General features: G+C 36.0%; 1 pseudogene; it reads right to left on the bottom strand.

The window, feature by feature from the left end:
- Positions 1 to 329: 329 nt before the first annotated feature.
- Positions 330 to 2,114, bottom strand: LOC143607840 (uncharacterized; annotated as a pseudogene).
- Positions 2,115 to 8,117: the final 6,003 nt, after the last annotated feature.

The following is an 8,117-nucleotide window of genomic DNA, read 5'->3' as shown; positions in this document are numbered from 1 at the left end:
AGGGGTAGTACACGAGTCAGAGTAAAAACTAAGGATGGGTCGAACCACTGAATCGGATCATAAATTCGGACTAGGAGACTACCATACAATATTTTATGACCATAAGAAAGAATCGGATCAATAATTATGACCTAAAGCCACCCCGTGGCCCGTTCGAAATTTTAGTCGTGTTGGCAATGGGGTAGTACACGAGTCGGAGGAAAAACTGAGGATGGGTCGAACCACTGAATCGGATCATAAATTCAGACTAGGAAACTGCCATACAATATTTTATGACCATAAGAAAGGATCGGATCAATAAATATGACCACACGCCATCCCGTGGCCCGTTAGAACAAAGATACAGGGGGTGAGATATTAACAGCTGTTTTCAACTCAAATGTTGGGTCTACATTGTCCTTTAAAGAATATTTGGCAAAAAGAATCTATATTTACATTGTTGTATGATCCCGACCCGTTATTACCTCCAAATTGGTGGTTCTTTTTATCTTTCATTTCTGTATCTGGCTTAACGTTCCACTATCTTGTGTTCTGTTTTTAAACAATGACACATTTATGGCAGCAGCTTTAGTTTTCTTCCTGTCAGTATCTTGAACTTTGGTTCCAAATATCTCTCTTTCCTTTCTTTTAAAACTTTTAAAACCATGATTATCATCTGTGGTGGATCTCTTTGACCAAGTGTCTACAAAAGAGAACGCATTCTCTTCAAACTGAGCTTGTTTAGATTGAAACAATGGAGTTTGTTTTTTTGGTGTTGGCTTTTGAGCTTGAGGTTTCTTTCCGGTCACAGATCGAGTCAATGGTCTCCTGATTTTATCCACACTTCCAGAGTTGGTTCTTCTTGTATGCAAACTATCATTTCCATCTGTAGTGGACATTGGCTTTGAATTATTTGCACGCATTTCAAAAGTCTGAGAGTTGGTTTTTCTTGTGTGCAAACCGTCATGTCCATCGGTTGTGGACTTGGGCTTTGACTTTATGAAAATAGATAAGAAAGGAGGGCTGCCGAGGCCCGGTGCTAGTTGTAGCGCGCTAGCGCGCATTTGACTAAAAACAAGGAAAGTAAAGGCTCTTCTCATGTTATTTGCTGAAAAGAAGAAATCTCTTAGATGGGCGGATGCGAATCTGGATCTATCAACGGATCCCGGTATCGTCTGGTCCTTAGTCTTAGAGAAATTAGATATTTGCATCCATTTCAAACGTCTCAGAGTTGGGCTGTTTCTTATTAGGTGAACAAACGGTTTCAAGTAATTCTTGCACTTTCAATCTTAATGTTACTGGCCCACTGTTTCCTCTTTTCAGTTGTTCCCTGCTCTGTAACTACTTTCTTTGGCTCAAGCTCTCTCTGTGGAGTTGCATATGAAGACTCTTTCTCCTTCTGATAACTGTCAATCTTTGATTTTAGCTCACTAGCATTCATGGCTTGCAGGTTTAACATCTGATTTGCAAAATACGAACCAGGCTCCATTCCACCAACTTTCTTGCTACCACTTGGTTGCAAAGGGAAACTTGGTACCTTGTTTTGATGACCATTTGCTTCTGAATATGGCATGTTTTGATACGGAGTTTTTGTATGAACCTGTTGAGATGATTCCTGAATTGGAGGCTTGTTTTGCGTTCCCAAATCTGGAGATATGCCTTCTTTCCCTTTATGTATACCTTCTGTAGGGAACTCTTTTGAAGTTTGCAAATCAGTCAAAACTCCTTTCACATTTTGGCTCTTCGTTTTGGCGGAAGAATCAACCATGACCCCTATCGATATCTTCCTTGTTTGGCTGCATCGGTTATAATTGCTACCGAAACTCCTATTCCCACTCATATGATCCTATCACACAAATTTTAGATCTATTCAGCATAATTGTATGTACACAACAGAACACACATATACAAACTGAAATTTGGGGCAAAAGGCAAAGGGGATAATATCCAACTATAAGTGATCATTGACGAACATAAAACATTGAATGCATGATTTAAAAGACGATTAAACAAATTCCAGTCCATTGATGTTAAGAGATAAACAGAAATCATAAGCAAACCCTAAACCTATATCAAAATAATGAGACGTAAAGAAGGATTTGATATGATTAAAGGTACCAACAGATGCTTACATCATCTAAACATTTTCAAATATTAAAATACAAACGATTAACGAACAAAACTATAACATCTAGCAAATCCTGCTTCCAGTAACAATCATAGTGCAAAATTAGGGTTCAAATCATGAACTAGCAACACATTATGATCTAATTGAACATCCTAGGGTTCATAATCGCAGTGCAAACAAACTTATTATGCACGAACATTAATGATAACAGATTACGAATCAACTCGTAACAACTAACTAGGGTTCCAGATCGCAGTGCAAACAAACTTATTATGCTCGAATCGAACCAGAACTATAACATTAACAATAACAGCTTACGAATCAACTCAGAACGATTATAATCAACTAATTAAGGTTCCAAATCAAAGTGCAAACAAACTTATTATCAACGAATCTAACCAGAACTATAACATTAACAATAACAGCTTACGAATCAACTAATTAGGGCTCCGAATAAGCTCACCTGATTAATTACGATCCGTATTTGAATCAGTTGATATGATAGCTTGAGTTATTCAACAAACTGATAATAATTCAACAATTGGACGAGTTAGGGTTCTGAATCAAGCTTAATAACAACGAATCGAACCGGAATTATAACAATCATAATAATAATAATAGTTTACGAGTTAACTCAGAACGATTAGAATCAGCTAATTAGGGCTTCGAATAAGCTCACCTGCTTAATTACGATCCGTATTTGAATCCGTTGAACCGGTAGCTTGATTGATTCTTTTCAGAGCGGAACTTCTCAAATTCAACAAGGAAAACTCGACTTTTAAGATCTAGAGCTGCCCTGAATACAACAAAACAGATTGATGGATGTCAAATAACAAAAACACCCAAAACCGAAATACATATACTCATAATAATATAACAGATTAATGAATTATCAATTAACGGATTACATTACAGATCATAAGCAGGGTTTATATTTCATATCACAGTGTGTCTGACAGCAAATATGTTTTTTATTATATGCTGTGATTTGTTCACCTTCATTTCATGTATATAATGTGCATCCAATTAAGCAAAAACTTTAGCCTAAGTTTGATTTTGGTTATTAAGTATTAACCAAACCGAAAACTGACAAACTAATCAAATAAACCGAACCGATAGGTTAACCCGGTTTAAGCTAATAACCGAACTGAATCATACACATCCCTACATCAAACAATATAGAGATATGACAGTTGAGTTATTCTTCTTACAATAATAAGATGCTCAATTGACAAATCAAATTGAAGAGAAACCTGCAAACCTAACGAATAAATAAACTTGAGTACTAACAGCTTCCGATTGCAATCACCTAATTGATTAATTAATGTTTAAACTTCAAACTATAGCTATATTCATAGATCCGATAGCAGACAGACACCAAATCAACAACTGTGCGTAAGCATATGCATAAATAATACTACCTTGAGAGGATGTAATTCATCTTATCACTTTCCACTCTATTCTCCGTTGACGATTACTTTTGTGAAAACCCTAGCTCGCCTGTTTTTGGGGCTAATTGAAAGAGAGAGATGAAATGTATTTGTAATAATCAGGCGGGCGGTAAGTATTACGCAGCGAATCGGAGTCAACTGGTTCTTGTATCACCAAACTGAACTTATTAGGGCTCGAATTAGGGAGAATTGAGATCATCGTTTGCAGAGTTAGGGCTTCAATTCCTCGATTTCTCTCCGTCTGAACGGATACTTGCGTTTGGATGATGGAAATGTATGATGAGAGATGGTGGCGTGGCGGAGGAGAAGAGTGATCGGAACACCGGTGGGATGATACGGCTGTTGGCGACAAAGAGGGGTTGCGGACAGGAGTAGAAATTACGGATAAAAATTTGTGGGCGTGTTCGTGTTCGTGTTCGTGTTCGTGTTCGTGTTCGTAGCGTTAGTATTGTAAACCGACGTTAGCAGACACTGACAGACAAACAAACATAAATGACTCTAACGGACAAACAAACAAGACAAGGACCGATCTTGAAAAGCGTTTTATGTCCTAACATTTTGTTAATTATAGACAGTGATGAATGTGTACTTAAGGGAGGGTGAAACCACCAGGGCTGTCTTCGAGAATTTAAATACCTCGGCCGAGCCAAAATAAAAAGGCCCTTAGGTCTTAACGAAAATTTTTTATTCGCTAGTGTACATGGATAAAACTTTTATCGCCCGATTTATTATAAGCAGAAACCATTAGCATGTAATTATCTCATAAACCATCGCAAATAACCTTATTTTTAACGCCAAAAAACATATATATACAATATGTATAAAAAAACTTTGTGCCCCCGAAACTTATGTGGTCCGGCCGATGGTGCGACTCACACACCCTCCGAGCCTCCCCTGGAAACCACTCTATTGGTTAACCATAAAGGTGCACTAAACAACCGGAACCGGACCCGACCCGCGGGTACGGACTGGGCTTTGGGTTTCCCCCGGAAGAGGAACCGACCAGGTGGAACCGGTTCCGCCAATACCCGGTCAAAACCCGACTCTAACCAAAACCCGAAAAAAACCCACTGGAACCGGTCAAATACCTTACTATACCTGGAACCGGTTCCTACCCTCGCCCAGTTTTGACTTTTGTTAATCATGCCATGTTCCGGTTCATGAGAACACCCGGTTTATGCACCTCTAGTTAACCATAAGAATCAAGAAGTGTCTTAAAGGTGAATTAGTTAACATTAGAGGTGCAAACGAGTCGAGCCCATTACGAAAACCGAACCATAAAATTATGTTTTTAGAAAATGGCTTAGCCAAACCATCGACAATTTTTCGCTCAATTTGTTTGTCGATTATTTTGGCTATTAGGCTAACCTCTACGAACTTCAGATATCTTTAGCCTTTTAATGTAAACTTAAAGCTCTATCCAATTAAAAAATGGTTGAAACAACCAAAAAAATGATTTCATAGTTATACCGCGTTGTAAAAATCTGTTCTAGGCAGCGTTTAGTCGCCGGTCACTCGGTAATCACCACTGGGTTGCCGATGCGACTTCAGCTAATATTCTCAAGTGTGATTATTCTCGGTGGCAGTCAAAATTGATCAAATTTCGGTCAAAAAGGGTCAAAATATTTAAAGCATTTGAAAAAAAATATATGCCTATTACTAAAATCGGATTTATAAGCTTAAAACATTATGGATATATATATATATATCCCGATTAATCGCTAGTCGGTACCCCACCGCCCAATTAACGCCTGCTAGGCGAGTTTTACAACATTGATTATACACTTATACATGAGCTGGCTGCTTATTGAATTCACCATTTAGTCATTTGCCATCACAAGGAAGCATATGATTCTAAAATCTACATCTAGCATACACTTTTATCTCATAACATAACCAATGCAAAGAAAACTAGTAAACCAATACACACTACAAACGCATCCAAAAATGCCGCAAACCAGAATCAATACACAGCTCTATTCCATCACAACTACACATATAATCCTAAAAATCCTCATCTAGCATACATTCCTATCTCACAATTTATCCAATACACACTGCAAACACATAATCAGATCAATAACCAAAAACGCCGAAAATCAACTGCATACCAGAACCGAAACCGAGGCGAAAGCAAACAGAACTCGAGTACCGGTTACCGAAACTCGATTCGATAAGACGCAGTCGTTTTGAATTGCCGCGGATGAAGTTGTAATTGGCGTCAAGTGACCAGTTAGGGCACAGTGAAGATGAAGATGAAGATAATGTGGTGCGTGAGATGTTAATGGTGGTGGTTAATAGAAGTTAGGGCTCACATTTGGGTGTTACAGTAACTGGTTGATTATTGAAGATACATGAAAATGTCCAGTGTTTTAAAATTTAAAAATACCCGTTTAACGTTTTAGCTTGGTAAATTGGATGAATAGTTTGTCTTTTCAATAGTCGGTATGGCTAGCTGTCGCTTTTACCCGAAACTCAACACAAAAAACTTGTACCTGAACCCGAACTAACCCGAATCCGAGAAAATTATGATTACGGCATAACTCCTATTCTTTAATATTTTTAGTAAAACGTTTTTTAACAAATTTAAGATATGTTATATAAAATTATTTATTTAACATGTGTAATGCGTGGGCTTCTAAGGGAAATATTAAAATGGAAATGGAGACAAAAATATGGAGTGTGAGAAAGATTTGTTGCCCAAAAAAAATAAATAAAAAACGAAAAACAATTACAAAAAAAAACTAAAATGTTTCCCCGTCATTCCGGTCCTAAAAAACGACGAAAAGACACAATGACGAAAATAAACAAACAACACAACGATAAATGAAAAATGTCACAACCGATCGCAAAATATAACGCAATGTTGAGTAATTTAACACAATATCAAGAAAAAAAAGACACAATCAAGTACAAATATAAACAAAAAAAAAACGTAATAATAAATAAAAAGACACAATGGTTTTTTCCTTAACACTGTGTCTTTTTATTTATTTCTACGAGGAAGACGGTGGTATGCATCGTAATGTAATTGTAATTAAACTACACTATAGTTACACTAGTTAATTCTTACAATTAACGTTAATTTAATTTGTACGTTAACCATCTCCGTATATATATATATATATATATATATATATATATATATATATATATATATATATATATATATATAGTTTTTCTTAAGAGCATGCTCGGTCAAAATGTTGAGATGCTTCATCTGTTTAAACAGTATAGTAAACTCCTCGGTCAAAATTTAAAATTTTGACCCCGGTTATTGAGTTTTGAACTCCTTTATGCGTTTTGACATCCGTTTATGCGTTTGACGTCCGTTTGTTTTGTACTATATAATTTCGTCATAATTAAAAAATTTTAAACAATTGGTTAATTAGTAAACTTCCAAAAAAATAGAAAGATTTTTTATTTTTGAACAACGAACGTCTACAAAAGGATTCACAAATGATTTACTTAGTGTGAAGGCAACGCATGCGAAAAAGTAGAATTACACTAAAAATATACTTCGTCAAAAAAGCTGAGAGGCAGCATAGGCTACTGGGTTTAAGATTAGAAAGCAAGGGTTTAATATTAATGAAAAATAAGAGGGTATGTGGAGTCCATAAAAGGCAAAAATTGTAGCCATGCATGTTGTGATATTCCTTGATGCCATTCTCTCTGCACCTTCTTTATGGGACCGAATCTAACCAATAAAACACTGTGCTATAAGGAGTAGTACCTTGAGCTACTTCACTTGTATAATAAGTCCCTTCCTCCCTACTTTTATCAAGGCATCCAAATCTTCTAAAAAAGGGCCACAAATTGAATGCCAACTTTTTTTTAAGTTAAACAATACTTACTAACTTGCATGATTATCATTTTGATATGTTTCATGTTCTTTTTGAAAATCCATTTTTTTTACTAATTTTATTGTTTAGACCATCATGATAAGAAGCTTTAAAACCGGCTTCACATAAGTCCTACCCATCCATCCTATGATTTACTCATCTCACAACTAAAAGCGACTAAAAAAATCGCATCGATCACAAAAATTGTTCTTTTGCTTTTTTGTACAACGTCCACCACGCCTTCACTCCCTCACATAATGATTTCTGACTCTCTTATCCATAACACCCACGTACGTACTCTCTCCTCAAAACATCTAAAATTGACTATTATGGATGCTCTTACATTATCTAGCCATCTGGATAAATAGCATACAATAACCGTGCCTATTTCCACATGGTAGACTGTGATCGTTTAAGTTTAGGCCAAACTAAATGGGGTCTTGGTTTCTTGTATGTCCCTTCAATCGATTGACTAATTTTTGTTTTCTTTTAACACTTAAAAGAGTTGTATTTAATGCCATCATTCTTTTAAAATTGTTGAATAAAAATACTAAAAAAAATAACACATGGAAGCATATATAATAATTTTTTATCTATTGTTTTTTTTTCTGGATTTTATAAGTTATATACAATTTGAAACTAAAGTGAAAAGCCATTAGTATGAAACTCAGCTTTAGAACTACATGGACGTCACTTGAAAAGCAAAGGCTATATTAC

The sequence above is a fragment of the Bidens hawaiensis genome, unplaced genomic scaffold (assembly GCF_021521415.1).
Source record: "Bidens hawaiensis isolate Kalapana, Puna unplaced genomic scaffold, B.hawaiensis_p1.1 tig00087594_1, whole genome shotgun sequence".
Classification (NCBI taxonomy): domain Eukaryota; kingdom Viridiplantae; phylum Streptophyta; class Magnoliopsida; order Asterales; family Asteraceae; genus Bidens; species Bidens hawaiensis.
The sequence above is the reverse complement of the archived record's forward strand: the minus strand, read 5'-3'. Positions and strand labels throughout refer to the sequence as shown.